The sequence below is a fragment of the Sapajus apella genome, unplaced genomic scaffold (assembly GCF_009761245.1).
Source record: "Sapajus apella isolate SASKATOON/1434 unplaced genomic scaffold, GSC_monkey_1.0 scaffold23, whole genome shotgun sequence".
NCBI lineage: Eukaryota > Metazoa > Chordata > Mammalia > Primates > Cebidae > Sapajus > Sapajus apella.
The window spans coordinates 25,173,823-25,197,706 of NW_022436963.1; positions in this window are offsets into that span (position 1 = coordinate 25,173,823).

A 23,884-nucleotide genomic window follows, 5' to 3' on the forward strand; every position below is an offset into this window, starting at 1 on the left:
AAGAAAACTATCAAGAGAGTGAAAAGACAACTCAGAATGGGAGAAAAATTTGCAAGCTATATATAGATATGTGTATATATATAAATATTATGAAAATTAATCTTTTCACTTCTCTCTCCCTCTGCCCATGAGAATACAATCAGAAAGCAGCTGCCTATTAGCCAAGAAATGGCATATATATACAAAAGTGTGTGTATTATATATATAAACACACATATATAAGTATAAAAGCTCTTTCTCTATATATATATTTGTATTATATGGGATTAATTTTCATGATATGTAAATCTTCTAAACATTTTCAGCAACAACAAAAACCAACCCAATTCAAAAATGGGCAAATAGCATTTTTTTTAAGATGGTTGTCTAGCTCTGTCATCCAGGCTGGAGTGCAGTGTCATGATCATAGTTCACTGCAGCCTCAAGCTACTACGCTTAAGCAATCCTCCGCCTCACAGCCTGCTGAGTAGCTAGGACTCTAAGTATGTGAAAACACACCCAGCCCTTTTTTTTTTTTTTGTAAATTTTTTTAGAGACAAGGTCTCACTGTGCTGTCTAGGCTGGTCTCAAACTCCTGGCCTCAAGAGATTCTTCCCCCTTGGACTCCCAAAGTGCTGAGATTACAGGCATAAGCCACTATGCCTGCAATCCTAGGTACGGGCAAGAGCAAAAACTTGCATATACATTTCTCCAAAGAAGATATACAAATGATTAGAAGCACAAGAAAAAAAAATGTTAAACAACACCAGTCATTCAAGAAATGCAACTCAAGTCCACAATGAAATGCCACTTTTCACAGATTAGAATCACTATTTAAAAAAAAAAAAAAAGCAGAAAATGACAAATGTTGGTGAAATGTGGAGAAATTGGAGACCTTGTGAATTGCTGGCAGGAATATAAAATGGTGCAGCTGCTGCAGAAAACAGTTTAGTGGCTCTTCAAAAAGTTAAGCAGTGTTGTCATATGACCCAGCAATTCTATTCCTAGGTATATAACCAAGATAGTTGAAAGCAAGAATTGAAACAGATACTTGAACACCAGTGTTCACCAATGTTCATGGCAGCATCCTTGATAACTGCCAAAAGGTGGAAGCAACCCTTGTGTATATCAGCAGACAAATGGATAAACAAATACAACACATACATACAATGAAATATTATTCAGCCTTAAAAAGAAATGAAATTCTGATAGGTGCTATAATACAAATGAACCTTAGAGATATTATGCTAAGTGAAATAAGACACAAACACAATGGCAGGTGTTGTATGGTTCCACTTATAAGAGTGTACTAGTCAGTTTCGGGTGCTATAGCAATGCTGTAGACGGGGTAGCTTAAACACCAAATATTTTTTTCTCATAGATCTGGTGTCTAGGAAATCCAAGATCAAGATGCTTGATCCTGCATCTGAAGAGGGTCACTTCTTGGCTTATAGGCAGCTGCTTTCTCATTGTGTTTTCATGCTGGAGAGGTGGGGGGGAGTGAAAGGATGAAGAAACAAACTCTCATATTCTTATCTCACTTCTTAAAAGTGCATTAGGGTTCTCAAGAGAGGTTCTCAAGAGACACAGAATTAATAGGATAGATGTATACATACAGGCGAGGTTATTAAGAAGTGTGAACTCACATGATCACAAGGTGAGGTACCACAATAGGCTATCTTCAAGCTGAGGAGTAAGGAAACGAGTCTGAGTCTCAAAACTGAAGAACTTAGAGTCCAATGTTTGAGGGCAGGAAGCGCCCAGCACAGGAGAAAGATGCAGTTTCAGAGTTGAAGCCAGTCTAGTCTTTACATGTTCTTCTGTCTGCTTAAATTCTGGCTGCACTGGCAGCAAATTTATGGCGGGTCTGCCTTTCCCAGTCCATTGACTAAAGTGTTAATCTCCTTTGCAACACCCACACAGACACGCCCAGGAACAATACTTTGCATCCTTCAATTCAATCAAGTTGACACTCAATATTAACAATCACAGGCACCAATGACATTCAGGGGGGCTCCACCCTCATGGCTTAATTACCTCCCCAAAACTCCGCCTTTTTATACCATCACATTGGGGGCTAAGACTTCAACATCAAAACTTTGAAGAGACACAAACATTTAGCCCATAACAATGAGGTATCAAGAATAGGCAAATTCATAGAGATGGAAAGCAGAATAGAGGTTATCAGGGGCTGGGAAGAAATAATATGGACTGTATTCGTCAGTTCTCATGCTGCTAATAAAGACATACCTGAGACTGGGTAATTTATAAAGAAAAGAGGTTTAATTGACTCACAGTTCCTCATGGCTGGGGAGGCCTCACAATCATGGTGGAAGGTGAAGAAAGAGCAGTCATATCTTGCATGGTGGCAAGCAAGAGAGCGTGTGCAGGGAAATTGCCCTTTATAAAACCAACAGATCTCATGAGCTTTATTCATTATCAGAAGAACAGCACAGGAAAACCACCCCCATAATTCAATTACCACCTACAGGGTCCCTCCCATGACACCTGGGAATTATGGGAGCTACAATTCAAGATGAGATTTAGGTCAGGACACAGCCAAACTATATCAAGGAGTGATTGTTTAAGAAATTCAGAGTTTCTGTTTAGTATGATGTAGTTGTGGAAATAGATAGTAGTAATGGTTGTACAAATGCAACTGAAGTGTACACTTAAAAATGTTTTGCATGGAAAGTTTCATATTGTATATATTTTTGTTTGTATTGTGTATATTTATCACAATTTAAAAAATACTTCTAGGATTTCATTTTTATTTCTAGTTGTATAATTAATTTAAAATAAGTTTAAAATAATTTTAAATATTAAATATGTAATATTGACTGTATTATCTTAGGAAAACTATCCAGATAATAATTCAAAATGTGATATAATACAACAATTTTTTTCTTATAACTTTTTAAAAAGATTGTTTCAAAAGAATATCAATTAAACCTTATTTTCTTATCATGGCAGCTATCCTCGTGTGTTTTAAATAGCAAATAAAGCATCCAGAAAATATAAGGCACGCAGATTCTATAGCTAAAACAAAGTTGGCCAAAGTTAATGCTAGTAGATGAGAGATTTCAATCTAAATATAAATCTGTTTCTTCAATGACGTCATCTGCCGCAATGTAGAGTATATCTAGAATAAGACAAATAATTTTGATAAGAATTCTACACCCCAATGATAATATCATGATCTAGCCTTAGAATCGCAACCTAGTATACAATTTATTTTGAAAATAAAGTAACTTATATTGGATATTTTTTCCTGATTTTAAAAGTTTGGCCTGCTGGAGTTTTCTCTTACATGAGAATAAAAGCCAAGTGGGTAAATACTTAAAACACAAATATTAACCAAATTATAAACAACTCTAAACAGCATTCTACTTAATTCATTCTTTTCCTAATACATGTAGGAGGAATATGGTCATGGCATTTCCAGAATAGCAGAATTCAAAATATACAGTGTGGCCAGTTCTATAACATGCATTTTAAATAATTATTTTAAGATCAGGAATGTGGCCACTGTGTTCTGGTGCCTTTTAACGTTAAGCTTCTTTCTTTGATGGGAGTCTTACGGTTTGTCTCTGAATATCAAAGCACACCACACTTTAGGGAAAAATGGATGGAGAATGTTTTTCAGTGTAAGATAGGATGGGAGAGAAAGTGAAAAAAAAAAGCCACTCAACCACACAATGCAGAAAAAAAAATATCTTCTAAGATGACTTCTACAATTGTCTAAATCCTCTTTGTAATCAATATCAACTCTGACAGACATTTTAAAAATATATTTTATTGCACTTTAGGTTCTGGGGTACATGTGCAAAACATGCAGGACTTTTGCATAGGTACATACATGGCAATGTGGTTTGCTGCCTCCATTCCCCCATCACATACATCTGGTATTTCTCCCCATGTTATCCCTCCCCAACCTCCCTACCCCTGCTGTCCCTCCTCTATTCCCCTCCAACAGACCCCAGTGTTTGATGCTCCCCTCGCTGTGTCCATGAGTTCTCATTGTTCAACACCCACCTATGAGTGAGAACATATCGCGTTTGTTTTTCTGTTCTTGTGTCAGTTTGCTGAGAATGATAGTTTCCAGATTCGTCAACTCTGACAGTCTTAACACAAAGTTTCTGCACACTAAAAGCCATGTCACAAGAATACTATAGCTAAAACCAACTTGGCCACGTCATTAACCACGTTAATAACATTCCTTTCCCACACATCTCACTATAACCGCAGTGCCTAACAACTATTTTTCCTAAGCAACATCACTTCTAGTTTTAGATGAGTTAAAGTGAAAATAAAACTTTTCATCGTTTTGTGAACATGAAAATATGTCAGCCTGGCTCCTGTATTCCTGTTTTTTAGATTAGAGAAAAATAGGAATCACATATTTTTTGAAGACTCTTGGACTACTGCCTTTGGGCATAATCGATATTTATTGGGGATTGTTTAGAATGCTCTGATAAAAATGAACTTTGTTCCATTCTAGCTCTTGACTCTCAAAGACAAGAAATTACAAAAGAGAAGAAAAGAAAAATTGACAAAGGAATATTATAATATTTTGGCATACCATATATTCTTTCAGTGGACAGTCTTAGAATACACAGTAACACATTTATTCCCAAACTAGGGTTATACCAAATAAATGCAATAGAGTTTAAAACCAATTCCCAACACAAACCCAACTGCGCTATTCCTTTATATTTGTTCATAGGTACTATGGCTTAGGCCAAATTTACTAGCAAAGCAATTTCTTGGTCTCATAGCTAAGAGATACTGAAAGCTTGGTTTATTAGTTCATTTATAAGTATCACCTTTAGGATCCTGCTATTTGTATTTGAAGTTGAACCATAACCATCTAAATTAGAGTATTTAAATATAAGACAAATTAATATAGCTCCCTGATTGACAACAAAAGCTTCAATATTTTGGTTTGAAATATCTAGCTTCTTGATATGAAATCATTACCATTTGGAAATCCTGGACCCATAGTTCATTCATTTACCATTTCAAGATCCTCTGAGGTTTCCACTTGGAAAAGCTGGATGCCTAATTATCTAGTATTAATGAAGCCCTAATTTTTACAGCATAAACTGGTCTAGTTAATTTTGCCAACTTTAGGGAAAGTAGGTATCATTAGTATTACCTATTGACTCATGGAGCTATAAAATAAAATTCAGCATTTCATTCTCAGCAACATTTAGGTATCCAAGAAGAAAGTATATCATGACTTATGACAGCATCTTCTAGAAAAGTTAAATTACTGAATTCAAATGCCTTCAAATAAAGCCATATTCTAAATATGAATTCTAAGTAACATTAATTGCTATTAAGTAACATTAATTACTTTAAGCATCAACTTGCTTCTGAAAATTTTAATTTTTATCAGAATTAGGTAGGACAATTAATAAGAGAAATTACAGATTTTCATTCAAAAGTGGTGGAATTACTGGCAGTATACCTGAGTTTCCACTCAGAACAACTAAAATCAATAACATCACAGAAGAGCTGAAGAACACCCTTAACTAATTTAACCTAACAACATTCATTGAACACTGCACCCAATAATGACGATAAATATTCTTTGTGAGTCCACACAGAATATTTATCAAAAAATTAATCTATGATAAGTCTTCAAATAAACTTAAACAAATTACATTAGGATTAAAATCACACAAATTATGTTTTTGGAACATAATATAATTAATTAAAAATAGTCTAATAAAAAAGTAACTGGATTATCTCTAGCTTCTTGGAAATTGAGCAATATATATTAAATAAAAATATGTGTCAATAACTCACCAAAAAATTAGAAAATATTTTCAATAAAATAATAACAAAGATCCAGTATATCAAATCTTGCATGATACGTCTGATGGAGTGCTTAGCGGCGTATTTGTGGCTTTAAAATGCATATATTAGAAAATAACAAAGGCTGAGAGTCAATAAATTAAGCATCCATCTTGAGAAACTAGCAAAAGAAGAGTAAATTAATCCCCAGAAAGCAAAAGGAAGGAAATATTAAAGAACAAAATATAAATTTGACAATTTAGATGAAAAGTAGACATTTCTTGAAATTAAATTACCAGTTTGACACAAGAAACCTTGCATTTAGATGGTTTCATCAGTGAGTCCTTCCAAATACTTAAGGAAGGAAGTGTAAACTTCAAAAAAAAAAAAAAAAAAAAAACAAACACCCAAGTAGAAGCAACGTTTATTACCTTGTTTTATAAGATTAGCGTAACTTTGATACGAAACCTGACGAGGATATTACAAGAAATAAAATTTCAAAAATCTTTCTCATCAACAAGATGTAAAATCCTCAACAAAATATTATATCAAATCTAGGAATATATACAAAGGATAACACACTACAATTAAGTGAGGTTTATTCTGTGAATACAAAGTTGATTAACATTTGAGAAAAATGTAATTTGATGCATTAGCCACAAAAAGAAATTCATATCCCTAAATACATAGAAAGTTTGTAATAAAATCAACATTCTTCACTAGAAACAAAACAAAAACCTCTAGCCTAAGTTGAATAGAAAGGAATTTTCCTAATCTGCTAGTACCTTTTTAAAATAAATCAAAGATTATACAAAATGATTATTTATAAAAACTACTTGTCCCCTCCAAAATAGGGAATGAGATAAGATGGCTCCTCTTCCCATTTCAAGTCAACAGTGTTTGCAGACAACATGGCAGTACCTGTAAAAAATCTGAAAGAACCTATACAGAAAGTTTAAAAATATGCAAAACTCAACTATGATGACAGAAGTCAGGTCAATCACTATTTCTGGTGGTGGTGGGATCTGGTTTCTGGAAGAAACATGTAACAATATCCTGTTTCCTGACCTTAGTGCAACCTACACTGAAGTTTTAATTTTTGAAAATGAATTGAGCTGCATAGATTTTGTGCACTTTTATATATGTATGTTCAACTATAAAAATTATATATTATAGGTAACATTTCTTGAGTCACTGAGATTATCACATGCTGAAAATTTTGTCACCTAATACGGAAAACAATTTCAGAAGGTAAATCCTGCTTTTAGCTCTGTTTTACAAATAAAAAGTCAGTACTATGAACATAGAACCTTATGATGCCAAACTCATGTTCTTTATCACAAAATGTAATGCTTTTAATGCTTCTTAATTCAATGTTTTCCTCAATCTCTCTTGACAATTCTTTCTGTTTCAGATTTTGAGCGATAAACACAGGTTAAACTCCAATTCAAAATGTTTGTGAATTCACAACAGCCATGAAAACTATTACATGTTTGAAAAACCCATGTTTAGGGAGATAATACTGCGTGCACATTGCATTTTACTTGCATTCATGCAAGATTGACTCAACCTGTCAAATGTTTGAAAATCAAAGCCAGACTTATGATCCAAACATATATTAAATCATGTGCACAAATGATTCATAACAAAAGCCAATCCACCCCCAGTGTGCTAGCAGCCAAGAACAAATCACAGTTATGCCTAAATCTGTAGAACTACTCTTCTCATATATTGTTAATGATGAGATTACAAAGGCAGCAAAGCACAGGAGATGAATGGGTGACCATAAAATATAAGACGTATGTTCCAGTAAGACCCAAAGTAATTGAAAAAAATTAGATCATGGTGGCACATCTTTCTATGCCATCTAGTTTTTTCAAACTCCCAGCAGAAGTTGATATAAGAAGAGAAAATATTTGCTGGTCGGCACACAAGGCAGTGAAACCTTCCCACTTTTGTGCAGATGGAAGCTAACTTAATCTGGTTCATATGTTTTAAGCACATCTTAAAATAAAAACTGGAGGCTCACTTGTGCCCATAAAAAAACTGTGCATAAAGCTGCAAAAGTAGGCAAGCAATTTAAATTTCCAATATGTTTTGCAATTCTTTCTTAATTCCAACAGGGTAATAATGTTACCATTTTCACTTCATCATTTGATTTTTTTTAAAATCCACATTTACATTTCAAATATTATATCTGACCTAATTATTTCAAGAAATGTTGGCTGCCTCAAAAAATCAATTACAATACTCAGCCTGTTTTGTTTCCACTTACAAATTCATTATTTGAACTTGCTATCAGAATTCATAGCAGTAGTGTTTCCAGCTATAATACAGGGATGGCATCTGTCATTTTCTCTTGTAAGAGTCCTCAGAGTACTTTGGCAAATGTGGTCATGAAAATATACAGTAACTATTTTTTAGCATTATCCTACATAACTGGACAATGCTTGCCTAACAATTGCTTTTAGATATTTATTGAATTTTAAAATAACATAATACTCATATTCATAGGTATTATTATTATTTATAAACAACAGAAAGGCAAGCACTAAATTTTGGTGAAATTTTTTTTTGTTTTGTTTTTTTTTTGAAAATAAGTAATTTATTCACTAAACATATGATTATATTTTTAGTCTATGTAAAATATGGATAGAGTAGGACATACAGAGAAATAGATTTTCCAGAAAAAGTACATAAATATTTAGAATACAAGGCAGTCGATGCTAAAAGTAATATGAATAACTCAGATAATAACCTGATAGAGAAGTTGTTATAAATTATATTATACCTGGCTTACTTTACGTATTATGCTCATAGTAGATCATTGTAACACATAAGAATTTGGTCTTGGCTGGTCCAAGTACAATGGTGTTTACAACTAATTGATCACAACCAATTATATATTTATTTTTCTCTTCTATTTATTCACTTTAGCCTTTAGAGAAACAGAGAGAGAAAGAGAGAGAAAAGAAGGAGGTGGTGGTGGAGGGGAACGGGGAATGGGGAAGGGGGAGTGGGGAGGGAGGAAGGAGAAGAAGTGGCTCCTTTATCTACTATTCTATATAACTAGTTGGCATGTTTCCTAATTTAGCCAAAAATAGAGAGGGAAGGATGTGTTGAAAATAATTTTGGCTTCATCTTCGTTTATTATTTCAACACCTGCTGCATCCAGTCTTCATGAAGGCAGGTTTCACGTGGGTCTTATTCAAATTTATTCTCACATTTTAGCACAGTGCCTATTGTATAATAGACACTCAGTAAGTTTCTGTTGAATGCATGAATGAGTTGACCATTCAATATTACCCTTGAAAGCTTACAATAGGAAATAGAAGATTGTATTTGTGTCAGAAGTAGCAGTATTACCAGGAGTCAGAATACTCCCAGGTTCAATGGTACACTAGAAGGACTCACCAAACTCAGCAAATAGTAATATTCATGGTCATGATTTTTACAGTAAAAGGATACAATGCATAATCAGCACAGGGAAAGGACTCATGGGGTGAAGTTCTTAACAGAGTAGGCACAGGCTTTCCAAAGTCTTCTCCCAGTGGAGTCATGCAGGTTGTGTTTAGTTTCCCAGCAGCAAGTTATGACTTCACTCTTAAAATGCTGTCTACCAGGAATGCTCATCAGGACTCAGAGCCCAGGGTTACTGGGGATAGGCACTGTCTGCCCAGTATGCACCAACACTCCAGAATCCCCCAAAGAAGGCAGGTATTGCTTATAAACCATTTGTCTGCATAAACAATTTAGGCACAGTGAGGCAGTTCTAGAAATAGTAAGAACCCTTCTGAAATCCCAGTTCCCAAATGCCAGCCAAGGGCTAACACAGTTTGCAGGTTTTTCCAATGATAGCAGTCACGGGTCTGCTATGTTTAGTCTTTTCTACACAGTGCTCATTTGCTCATTTCAACCCCTCATGGAAATACAGTGCATCTCAACTTTTCTATTTGATTACTTTTTCCCATTTTAACAGTCTTGTGAAAAATCCCATATTATATCCAGTATCACTGATTGCTAACAAATGTATTTTAATGTAACATTAAGTAACATAACTAATAATATGTGCTCCACTTAAGTTTATGTGGTAACAACAATATTCAATGGCAAAACAACAAATAAAAAGCCAATTTCCTTACTGGACTTCTCTACTGTTATGAGTCATTTTTATAGTTGTCTTAGGAAGGGGACTTTTTCCAATTTATACTTATTCTAAAAGGTGGAAACATTATTTTATTAATATTGCATCTTAAAGCATTTAGGCTTTTTGTATATTATTAATGCTACAAATATTGGTCGAATAAATAAATTCATAAACACACATATACGTATGCTCTTTGAAAGAAATTTTTCCATTGGCTAAAACTTTAATAAAATCCTTTAAAAGAATAGCTTTACTGCCTACTAGTTAACTTATGGTTAAGGACATAGATTTTTTTTACTAATGAATTAACACAAATGAGCCTAAACTTTCAATGGAAAATGTATGTGTTAATCGAGAAACTGTATAGGGAGATGTTAATAGAAAAATTGTCTTCTGCTGGAAAGATGGGATAATTGTGGAAAATTGCCTTAATAGAACCAACACTTTACCCTTTGAGAAATAGATTCCATTGCCATGTAATTATGCAGTCCTTCCCATCAAGAGTACCTGTTCTACTCTAGAACATGGATTTGATCGTATGATGTGTTTTGGCCAATAGGATGCCATCATTCGTGATGCAAGTGGAAGCTTGAAAAATTATTTACCAGACTGGGTTACGTTCTTGTCCTTCTGCCATTGTCAAGAGAATAATGTTCCTTTGCAGGCCTGCTGCTCTCAGGAGAAAGATGAGTGACATGTGGAGCAATGCTGAGTGTTCCCATCCCCACTCGGTCTAAAGCAGCTGACCCCCTGCCAACTCCACATGCCTGAATGAGCCAAGCCAAAATTAGAAGATCCACCCAGCTGAGCCTGGCCTAGATTAGCTGAACAACATTGACTCATGAGAAATAAACACTTATTTTTGCCACTTGACTGTTAATAAATGTCATGTAAAAGTCAGAGATGCAAATGATAGAAGACATTAAGGCCAAGCCACAAAGATGAGAGTTTGTAACAATATTGAGCATTTATAGCTGCCTGAAAACAGATGCCAGGTATCTCCTGAAAATGATATTCACATTTTTAAAGCATTTTTGTTGGATCAGTTAAAATCAAAACATAAAAAATATTTTGCAAGGGCCATTTAAAGATGGGGCTTGAGTCACTCCAGGTTGGGCATTAAAAGTTAATTTGATATTATTTTATATTTACAGGCTACAGAAATCTTGACTCTCTGGTAACATTCTATTCTTCTATTTAACTTTTTATTTAAATCTTGAATCAGTTTTTGTCCACCACACACCAGCATGGGAGAGTGAACACAGAAAGGGCGGTGGACAGTTCCATTATACTGTGCTGAAAAATTCCCAAAGTCAGTCTCGAGTTTGACCAGTAGAGGGGTAACAGGAGAAGAAACAGAACTGAAAGACAAGGAATTGATATTTTCATCTCATTCCAGGTCTCCATCATCAAGGGGGAAATAAAGATAAATCACAGAAAAAGAAGTAACAGCTATCCTATTATGGCCGTGAGCTCTCAAATTCCCAAAGTTTTCCTGTTCAGACATCCCTATCAACTAAGAATAATAAGGGTAAGTAGTTTCCTATAAACTCTAAAGTCGTTTAGAGCAAAGCCCTCTCTGATGATATTAGTTATGATAGCATAATCTATCACAACAAATTAACTCCTGAATTTCAATAGCTTAAAACAGTCAATGTGTATTTATTGTTCACTGAAGAGTCCCATGTGGGAGGTTTTCCTTCTGAGTCCGTTCTTCAAGGACTCAGCCTTTGTCCATCGTATGGTTCCATCTTTTCCTGTAGCCTGGGAATCCTCTGTAACCAGCTACTGTACAGGGAAGAAAGAATGGAGAAAGTCCACCTGCTTCACAAAAGCCTCAGCCCAGAAGCCACACTTTCTCTTGTAGTCCACTGACAAGAACTAGTCATACAGACACGTAGAGGTGCAAAGGTTAGGATGTGTAGTTCCATTCTGTACAGAAGACTTTTAGCAACAACTTTGTAGAACTGAACTGAGCGCAGGAATTTTGGGTGAATCCTAGCCATCATCCTTGCCACACTGATGCAACTGTGTTTTGGCCATAGAAAATATCACAAGTCTTCAATGTTCAATACATATTGGCAGAATAACTAAATTAATTATTTGAACTCATGCACCTGTTCTTGTCCTGAAGAGTTAATACAGCTATTATTGGTGTATTTATTGGCTTTCACTGAGTATTTGGTCTGTACCAATGGCTAAGCTCATTAACTAGCTGTGAGAATGGCTATTACCAGTATTCCCATTTTGCAGATGAGGAAACAGATTTAACAGTAAAGTAACTTGCTCAGTCACAGAGCTATTAGATGTTAAAATTAGACTTCAAATCTAAGACTGTCTGACTCCACAACTGAAACTTTTTAAGGCACTGAATGACTTCTCCACAGCTATTAGCTCAATCACATGCTGATTTGTAATGTAACATTTTCCATTATGGGCATCTCTTTGCTAGTTACTGCAAGCTCTTTGAGGAGATAACTGAACCCTTTAATAAATAATTCCCTGCCTCATCTTTTACTGAAAACTGAGTAAGCTGTGAAGGTCTTAAATTGTTGCTGGATCCAGAGTGAGGATCAAAATCTTACTGAAAATGCAATGTTAAATTCTTTCTGACATCACATTTGAGCAGATGAACTTTTTAATGACAGTTTAAAACAGCTTTTTCCAACATACATCCTTGGCCTGGGCAGTTTACAAATACTAGGTTTTACAAGATAGCTTTAAAAGAATTATTTTATTTTTGAGATGAGCAGATATTGTTTACCTTAATATTTAAGTTTAATAAAAATAGGATGAACTGTTTATGTTCACAGTATCAGTAGAAAATTTATATTTGGTGTCATATCAGACAAACCTTCAAACCATAGTAGCTCCTAGGTTCTCTTCTCTCAGACATAAAATCTAACGGGTTGGGTGCCCTCCTCTTACATCTTAGAGCCATGTTACCATGGCTTGTAAAGTTGCAAAGGCAGGAAAAGAGACATGGGGAGGAGGCACATTCTCTTAACTCTCTTGGCCTGCTATTGACACATCTTTTCTTGGCATTATCTATTGGCTGGAACTAGTGATGCGACCCTAGCCTCACTCAAGGAAGACCAAGAAATGTAGGGGGAGCACAGGCCTATTTGGCAGGTACTGTTTCTGCTATGTTCACAGCAAAAACAGGCACCCAATTTTCTTGAGAGCTACTCTAGCGATTTTTCCAAGTATTATAGTGCTCCTGCAAAGTGTACTTAAGGAGCTCAAAAGACATTATCTGTGGCCCTTTCCGTTTTGTTCATTGAGACTAATTTTAAACAAAAATGGAATTCTTATAGAATTGTGGTGGCAGACATTATCATGAAATTGAGTCTTGTGACTCTGAATTTGGATGTCTTGACATTGACTTACAAAATTTATTATATAAGTTCCAAGTGATTTACAGCCAAAACTGTGTACCTGAAGCTTGATAACTGCATATGGGATTTAGTAGCGTTCTTCCATAAAGAATTACATTTTCTCTTTGGATATGAATTCTGTTTCTTAGGTTCTACGATAAAACCAAACTGTCTTACACATAAAGCTTTCTGCAGGCATATGTTGCAATGTTGCAGGCTTCTTTGTGAACACTAACTGAAAAATCAACACAATTCAAGTGATAGTATAGGTGCCTATTTTCCCTTTCTTTTCCTTGATGATAAGGATCACACAAAGTGCATTATGGCAAATTACTGAAGAAATTTTTTCCAGTTTTAACAAGTTTTTAAAATTAATGCCATACAAGGTAGAATATTTTCCAGTCCCATTTTTAAGAAAATTGATAGCATATTTACTAATAATTTGGACTTACTATCCACCACTGATGTCTCAAGAACTTTATAGGAAAATCACTATTTTTACAAGAAAACAGATTCTTCCAACTCGGCTCACTTTGATTAGGAAAGATGTGCCTAAGAGAGTTTAGAAACTCTCTCATATGTTAACCTCTTTTCATTATAAAAGAGCCTGTTAGTCATATGTACAAATGGACAAGAAGCATCATTTTAAGCAAATCCTCAATCAGGGGCTGTGGAGAATATTATAATAATTACAAGCATTTCTTATGGTGGCATAATTTTATCTGGAATTTCATTAGAATGACATTACCTTGGCCCTTAAATAATGTTTGCTTTTCTTGACTGTCAAATACCAGATTATATTATTAATAATTTAACAATGATCTCAAAAATACTTTCATTTATATATCATTTGGTGTCTGTATTCCCTAGACACTAAGGGGAGGTTTCAGAAATTTTGACGTCTTGTGCTTTATTGATGTCTAAAAGAGGACTCAATCTGTCTGATTTAGGAAAGCTAGAAAATGGTCAAAATTCCTCAGAAAAGATCAGGCCATTTGATATAGCCCATGGCAAGTGGCATTTAGCATGGAGAAGACTCTTCTTAAATCCCTCAATATTAGTAGGTAAACTTTTAGTATTTATTGGCTGCAAAAACGTAATGGCAAAAGTTTCAAATATTAAAAAAAAATTAAGAGAGTTGTTAGGGCATTTAATTTAGACAAATTGAAGAATTTAAAGCATGAGAAAGTAAAGGAGAAAAATAATTTGTTAGAATTTGCAATTCTTCTCACTCTTCCCAATAAGTTAATCATGTCCTGAAATGATTATCAGACGGAAGAAGTGAAGATGCTTTTTTCTTGGTCTTCTCAGTTGACAATGGCTTCTCATAGTGTGAGCATCTGGCCACACAGGCAATGATTCTAGTGAACAAGATTAAGTACTTATATATAACATTTTTCCTAAACACCTGCTAACATCTTTATTCCTCAACCATCAAAACAGCACTGGAGGAAAAACTAACTGGGTTGGCCTTACTGAAATGTAATATGCCTGTAAACTATGAGAAATGTGGCAGATTTTCAAAGGTAATTTTAAGAACACCTAATTTTCACTTTATTATCTAAGAATTTGAGCATCCAAGAAGATTTAATCGTTACTATGTAATTGTCATAGTACGATCCATATCAACATTCACTCTGAGTGGGCAAAAGGGTTCATGGCTACTTTGCAGACGTGTTGAATTCTCCAGGGTATGTGATGGACAATGTGAGAACTACTAATCCAGAGGTCAATGCTAAAAAGGCCAAAATGTTTAAAATGCATAGCACTCAGGATTCAGCCACTTTCCCAGCAAAACAAGTCAATAGCCTACTCACAAGAAACATTCACCTCTGCATGGACAGGGGTACACAAATGAACATGACATTATTCTCTAATTTAGTCAATCTTCAGCAAAGAGCATACAGATTGTCCACAACTAACATTTAAGCCTTGGAGTGAGAGGCATAAGGGCTCAACCCCTTCCTACTGGAGAGTTAAATGTAAGTCACTTAATTCTGAGCTTCACTATTTGCATTTAAAATAAGATCTTGTGAGAATTAAACCAAAGCAATTATGTAAAGTGCTGGAACTCAATAAATAAAGTAGTTGCAAAGGGTAAGGCAGATTTATGTATACTGATGTGAGGTGATTGCCAAAATATCGTTAATTTTTTTAAAAAATCAAGGTTTAAAATAATATATTTAGTTTGATAAAAGCAGTAAAATATGTAACTGTATATATATGTGTATATGTACACATACATATGCATTTGATTTTATAGTGACCTTTTTCTGTAAAAGGACAAATGACAAATATTTTAGACTGTGGAGCAGTTGGGTTCTGTTGCAACTACTCTGTTTTTGCAGCAAAAAAGCAGACATACACAATACATAAATGGATGGGTGTGGCTGTGTTCCACAAAATCTTTATTTAGTCCAAGGGCTATTCTCCATATCTGGAAGGATAAAAAAGACCTCACAATAACAGTTGGCTCTGGAGAAAATAATCCAGATGAATGAAAGGAGATAGAGATTCACTTTTTATCTTATACATTTTTATAACTTCGAATTACATACAATGTATTTTTTTAAACACTAAGTAAATTTACCTTTGGGAATGCAGGCATATTTCTGAGATATTACAGATTCGGTTCCAGACCACTACAATAAAGCAGTATCAAAATAAACTGAGTCACGTGAATTTTTGTTTTTTCACCATGTATAAAAGTTATATTTATGTTATACTTTTTTTCTATTATGTAATAGCATTTCATACATAGCTTAATTTTAAAATACTATATTGCTTAAAAATGCTGCTGATTATATGAGTCTTCAGTGAGTTGTCATCTTTTTACTGATGGAGGGTCTTGCCTCAATGATAGCTGCTGACCGATCAGGATGGTGGTTGCTGAAGGCTGGAGTGGCTGTGGCAATTTATTAACATAAGACAACAATAAAGTTTGCAGCACCTATTGACTCTTAATTTCACTGAAGATTTCTCTGTAGCATGTGATGCTGTTTGATAGCCTTATGCCCACAGTGGAACTTCTTTCATAACTGAAGTCAATTCTTTCAAATCCTGCTACTGCTTTATCAACCGTATTTTTTAAAACCATATTTTAAGCTCTAGGGTACATGTGCAGATTGTGCAGGATTGTTACATAGGTATACACATGCCATGGTGGTTTGCTGTGTCCATCCTCCCATCATCTACATTAGGTATTTTTCCTAATGTTATCCCTCCCCAATCTTCCCTCCCCCTGCTATCCCTCCCTAGTTCCCCCAACCCCCAACAGGCCCCGGTGTGTGATGTTCCCCTCCCTATGTCCATGTGTTCTCATTGTTCAACACCACTTATGACTGAGAACATGCGGTGTTTGGTTTTCTGTTCTTGTGTCAGTTTGCTGAGAATGATACTTTCCAGCTTCATCCATGTCCCTGCAAAGGACATGAACTCATCATTTTTTATGGCTGCATAGTATTCCATGGCATATATATGCCACATTTTCTTTATCCAATCTATCACCGATGGACATCTGGGTTGGTTCCAAGTCTTTGCTATTGTAAAAAGTGCTGCAATGATTATACATGTGCATGTGTCTTTATAATAGAATGATTTATAATCCTTTGGGTATATACCCAGTAATGGTATTTCTATTTCTGCATCCTTGAGGAGTCGCCACACTGTCTTCCACCATGGTTGAACTAATTTACACTCCTACCAACAGTGTGAAAGCATTCCTATTTCTCCACATCCTCTCCAGCATCTGTTGTCTCCTGTTTTTTTCATGATCACCATTCTAACTGGCATGAGATGGTATATGAGTGTTTTTGATTTGCATTTCTCTAACGATGAGAAAACAGCAAATGATGATGAGCTTTTTTCATGTGTTTGTTGGCTGTATAAATATCTTCTTTTGAAAAGTGTCTGTTCATATCCTTCACCCACTTTTTGATGGGGTTGTTTTTTTCCTGTAAATTTAAGTTCTTTGTAGATTCTGGATATTAGACCTTTGTCAGATGGGTAGGTTGCAAAAATATTTTCCCATTCTGTTGGTTGCCAGTTCACTCTAATGATAGTTTCTTTTGCTGTGCAGAGGCTCTTAAGTTTAATTAGATCCCATTTGTCTATTTTGGCTTTTGTTGCCATTGCTTTTAGTGTTTTAGTCATGAAGTCTTTACCTATGCCTATGTCCTGAATGGTATTGCCTAGGTTTTCTCCTAGGGTTTTTATGGTTTTAGGTCTAACATTAAAATATTTAATCCATCTTGAGTTTATTTTTGTGGAAGGTATAAGGAAGGGGTCCAGTTTCAGACTTCTGCATATGGCTAGCCAGTTTTCCCAATACCATTTATTAAACAGGAAATCCTTTCCATACTGCTTGTTTTTTTCCAGTTTTTCAATGATCAGATGGTTGTAGATGTGTGGCCTTATTTCTGAGGCCTCTGTTTTGTTCCATTGGTCTATATCTCTGTTTTGGTACCAGTACCATGCTGTTTTGATTACTATAGCCTTGTAGTATAGTTTGAAGTCAGGTAGCATGATGCCTCCAGCTTTTTTTTTTTTTTTTTTTTTTTTGCTTAGAATTGTCTTGGCTATGCGGGCTCTTTTTTGGTTCCATATAAAGTTTAAGGTGGTTTGTTCCAGTTCTGTGAAGAAGGTCAATGGTAGCTTGATGGGGATTGCATTGAATTTGTAAATTACTTTGGGCGGTATGGCCATTTTCACAATATTGATTCTTCCTAGCCATGAGCATGGAATGTTTTTCCATCTGTGTTTTCTCTTATTTCCTTGAGCAGTGGTTTGTAGTTCTCCTTGAAGAGGTCCTTCGCATCCCTTGTTAGTTGTATTCCTATGTATTTTATTCTCTTTGTAGCAATTGTGAATGGGAGTTTGCTCATGATTTGGCTCTCTGTCTGTTTTCGATATATATGAATGCTTGTGATTTTTGCAAATTGATTTTGTAACCTGAGAGTTTGCTGAAGTTGCTTATCAGCTTAAGGAGATTTTGGGCTGAGATGATGGGGCCTTCTAAATACATAATCATGTCACCTGCAAATAGAGACAATTTGACTTCCTTTTGTCCTAATTGAATACCCTTTATTTCTTTTTCTTGCCTGATTGCTCTGGCTAGATCTGCCAATACTATGCTGAATAGGAGTGGTGAGAGAGGGCACCCTTGTCTTGTGCCAGCTTTCAAAGGGAATGCATCTAGTTTTTGCTCATTCTTAAAATAATAAAAGCTATTTATAATAAACCCATAGCCAACATCAAACTAAATTTAAATAATATTCTAAATCCTTGGTTGTCATGTCAACAATGTTCACACCATCTTCTCCAGAAGCATATTTTATCTCAAAAAACCACATTCTTTGCTCATCCATAAGAAGCAACACAACTCCTCATCCATTAAACTTTGATGAAGAGATTGCAGAAATTTAGTCACATACTCAGGATCCACCTCTAATTCTGGTTTTCTTGCTATTTCCATCACATCTGCAGTTTCCTCCACTGAAGTATTGAATCTCTCAAAGGCAACCATGAGGGAATCACCTTCTTCCATGGAATTACCTTCTTCCAAAAGTCCTGTTAATGTTGATATTCTGACCTCTTCTCATGAATCATCTAGAATAGTGAATCCTTTTCAGAAGGTTTTTCATTTACTTTGCCCAGATCCATCACTGGAATCACCATCTATGGCACCTACAGCCTTATGAAGTGTTTTTAAGTCATAAGACTTGAAAATAGAAATTACTCTTGGATCCATGGGCTATAGAATGGATACTGTGTTAACAGGTGTAAAACCAACATTAATATACTTTTATATCTCCACCAAAGCTCTTCTTAAATGACTAAGTGTATTGTGAATAGGCAGTAATACTTTAAAAGAAATGTTTTTTTCTGAGCAGTAGTTCTCAACAGGGCGTTTAAAATATTCAGCAAACCATACTGTTAACAGATGCGTTGTCATCCAGGCTTTGCTCTTCCATTTATTATTTTTTAATTCTGTTTTGAGACAATCTTGCTCTATCACCCAGACTGGAGTGCAGTGATGTGATCTTGACTCACTGCATCCTCTGCCTCCTTGGTTCAAGAGATTCTCCTGCCTCAGCCCCTGAATAGCTGGGACCACAGTTGCATGCCACCAAGCCTAGCTATTTTTTTTAATTTTAAATTTTATTTTATTTTTCCATACATTATTGGAGTACAGGTCATATTTGGTTACATGAGTAACTTTTTCAGTGGTGATTTATAAGATTTTGGTGCACCCATCACCAGACAAGTATAATTTTTGTAGTTTTAGTAGCGATGAGGTTTCACAATGTTGGCCAGGCTGGCCTATAACTCCTGCCCTCAAGTGATCCACCTGCCTTGGCCTACCAAAGTGCTGGGATTACAGGCAGGAGCCACTACGCCTGGCCTGTTATTCCATTTAAAGGGAATAGGCAGAATAGATTTAACATAGTTCTTAAGGGTTCCAGGATAGATTTAGCACAATTCTTAAGGGTCCCAGGATTTTCAGAATGGTAAATTAACATTGGCTTCAATTTAAAGTCAGGGCATAAGCCCCTAACAAGAGTCAGTCTGTCCACTGAAGCTTTGAAGCCAGGTATTAACTTCTCTCTATCTATGAAAGTTTTAGATGGCATCTCCTTTCAGTAGAAGCGTATTTTATCTGCACTGAAAATTTGTTGTTTAGTGTGGCCACCTTCAGCAGTGATCTTAGCTAGATCTTCTGGATAACTTGCTACAGCTTCTCCATGAGCTCTTGCTGCTTCATCTTGCACTGCCATGTTGTGGAGATGGCTTCTTTCCTTAAACATCATAAGCCAGTCTCTGCTGACTTTTCTTCTGTGGTTGCCTCGCCTCTCCTCCCTCAGCCTTCATAGAACTGAAGAGAGACAAGGCTTTGCTGTGGATTAGTCTTTGGCTTAATAAGGGAATGTTGTGGTGGGTTTGATCCTCTATCTAAACCATTAAAACTTTCTCCATAACAGAAATAAGGCTGTCTTGCATTTTTATCATTTGTATATTCACTGGAGAGCACTTTTAATTTCCTTTAAGAACCTTTCTTTTGCATTTACAACTTAGCTGTTTGGCGCAACAGGCCTAGCTTTCCTTCTGTCTTAACTTTCAATATCCTTTCCTCACTAAGTTTAATCATTTCTAGCTTTTGATTCCAAGGGAGAGACTCACAACTATTTCTTTCACTTGAACACTTAGTGTCCACTATAGGGTTACTAATTGGCCTATATTCAAAATTACGGAATCTCGGGTAAGAGGAAGGTCCAGGACAGGGTGAGAGACAGAAAACAGGAAGTCGATGGAGCAACCAGAACAAACACATTTACTGATTACACTCACTTATGGGTGTAGTTTGGCCCCCCCAAAACAATTACAATAATAAGACCAAACATCACTGATCAAAGATCACTATGGAAGATATTATAACGGTGAGTTTTAAATTAGCGCGAGAATTACAAAAATATGACATGGAGACACAAAGTGGGTGCTTACAGACTTGCTCAAAGCAGGGCTGCCACAGACCTTCAGTTTGTAAAAAGTACAGTATCTGTGATATGCAATAAAATAATAGGCAATAAAACAAAGTGTTCCTGTAATTATTCTTTTGATGTATCAATCAGTTTCCCAGGGCATCAGTCTTATCTTCTGTGGAAAGGGAATATAACATCATCTATCCTTTCACTGGGTCATTGTGGAAATAAAACTAAACGATGAATGTAAATTTGCTTCATAAACAGGAAAGTACATGTGTAGTGCTATATTTATTATTTTGTAGCTGTTGCATTTGGGGAACTAGGGCAGCTTAGTAACTGAGAGCTCAGGTATTAGAACTGGCCTATTGAAGACCAGCCGGCTTATTTCCAGTTTCTTTTCCCTTTTATTACCACTGTGTTCTAATAGAATGCAAACTCAAATCAATACTGGGCTCAAAGTAATTTAAACAGTAAATCTAACATATTGAAAACTGGTACATAGAAATCAAAGTTCTAATTGAGACTCACACTTTTAATAATTCATAATATTCTTTTCTTAAATCTATGTAATTTACTAAGGAGGAAAACTAAAATAAGGAACATGTTTTTCTCATGTATTTTTTAACTTACCATGTCAGTTCTGGAGTTATTTGACCCTGGACCCTGTCCAGATGACATTCACAGTTTCTGTAAATGTTGTACAATTACAATTGATCAGAATAATGACCTTATCTACAATAAAATCCTCAAACACTAAATAAGATTTAGTTAAATCATGTCAAATATGTTATGATAACACAATGAAATAGATGTATTTTTAAATTATTTTCAATAAATTTTAAAATGAAAAGGAAGTTTAGGTTATACTCAAGCTAAACTAAACCATCCATTTTCATTAAAAATGATTTATTGAGATTTATTTGAGAGGCAAATATAAAAGGTTGTTGGATTATGTCCACTCTAGCAGTTGTTTATAACCACTGGGGTGGAATGTAAGAGATGGAAACATTTTAAGACACATGAAGAAAGACAGGTATATCAGCATAATGAAATAAAGCACCTAGTATTTATAAAAATAAGAGTACAGATCTTCAGCAATGTGAAATGTGAACAAACATTGATTGCTAAATGTGTATTTTATAACTGCGTTTAAATCATCTTGAAAGTTTGAAGAACATACACCACTTTATGTAAGGATGCCTTAAATACAGAATTTGCCGAGTAGTGAAAGCTGGAGATGAAATGTGGAGAGTCTTTTGGGTATTTTGACCAACAATGAATCCAATATTGAAATGGAAGAGGCCATATTTTGTCACTGAGTCTTAGACCCTGAGGTAAGGCAGCTATGAACAAAAAATACAGGTATTTGCGAATCTAAACTCAACAATAATAGACTGGATGAGAAAATGGATTTTGTGTAGCAAATTCTCTAGGTAGCCAAAGATAAAAGACATTCTTGTTTACAAACAGACGCACAAAAGCAAAGAACTACTTCACTGATGGAAAAGCTAATAAGATCTTTGGAAAACTGTTCCAAGGCAGAGAAGACAGAGTGAATATCAAGGGGACTAGTTTAAGAGGAGTGCCCCAAGGAGGAAGGAAACAAACCAAAGTGAAACTTATTGGGGAAAAAATAATAAACAATAGCCTTCAATGTGTGGTACGTATTCTTGCTGAAATGGGTGGTGGCAGAAGTTATGAATAACATGGAGTATTTTCACTAATTAATTACCACATAACAACTAAGCAATGTGAATTCCAAGAATGAAATTTCTGAAACCAAATACAGTTGCAGAACTTGCCTCACCAGGAACAGTCTGCGGAAGCGGCCTTACTAGTCTCGGTTGTTGGGGAAGTGAGAGTTAGTACCCGCAGGTAGAATTTCAGGGCTTGAAGATTGTATAATTTGGGCCTTCTCAGTAAGTAAAGAAAAATGCAAAATTACTAATACAAAACTAGATAGATGTAAGAGCAGATTTTTATTTGGAATGAGAAAACCACAACAAATTACACATATCAAAAAACTGACAAATGACACAAACATCACATAATCCAGAGGATTAAGAAAACTATAATAAAGGATTAATACTTTGACGTAAATCTGACCCTGCATCTTTTAGACAAGGTGTCAGAAAAATTGTCAGTATGAACCCCATGGAAGCCATTCTTAAACCAGGATGGCTAGCATAACTCCATAACTTTATTAGATGCTTGGAAGTGACTTAGAGCCACGTAAACCCAAACTAAGTGTATCCCCAACTTAATCTCCTTTGGCAGATCCCACTCAATCATGGACAGTCCAAACTCCTTCAGTCAGGAAAGGAAATGAGCTGGAGGGCAAGTTAGAGTGCTGCAATAGTGGTCTTAAACAACTAAAGTCAAAACGATTTTTGCAAGTTTTACAGAAACACATTGTGTTGAATGCATTGTGAGCACACCGCTGGACTCCTCCCAGAGCCTTGCGAGGGACCCAGGCAAGTGAGAGTTCCTGCAGCTTGGCTCCGCTTCCTTTACTTCACTTTAAGTTTGCCTCCGCATGGCCATGGATGCTTCTTGACTGGATTCAAGTTGCCATAGATTGGAGGCAAAAAGAGTGTGGGCTAGCCAGGCGCGGTGGCCCACGCCTGTAATCCCAACATTTTGGGAGGCTGAGGTGGATGAATCACCTGAAGTAAGGAGTTCAAGACCAGTCTGGCCAACATGGTGAAACCCTGTCTCTACTAAAAATACAAAATTAGGCTGCGGTGGCTCAGCCCTGTAATCCCAGCACTTTGGGAAGCCAAGGCAGGCAGATCATGAGCTCAGGAGATTGAGACCATTCTAGCCAACATGGTGAAACCCCGTCTCTACTAAAAATACAAAAATTAGGAGGGCATGGTGGTATGCACCTGTATTTCCAGCTACTCGGGAGGCTGAGGAAGGAGAATCACTTGAACCCGGGAGGCAGAGGTTGCAGTGAGCTAAGATTGTGCCACTGCACTCCAGGCTGGTAACAGAGCAAGACTCTGTCTTCATAAATAATAATAATAATAATTAGCTGGCTGTGGTGGTGTGCACCTATAATCCCAGCTACTCAGGAGGGTGAGGAAGGAGAATCT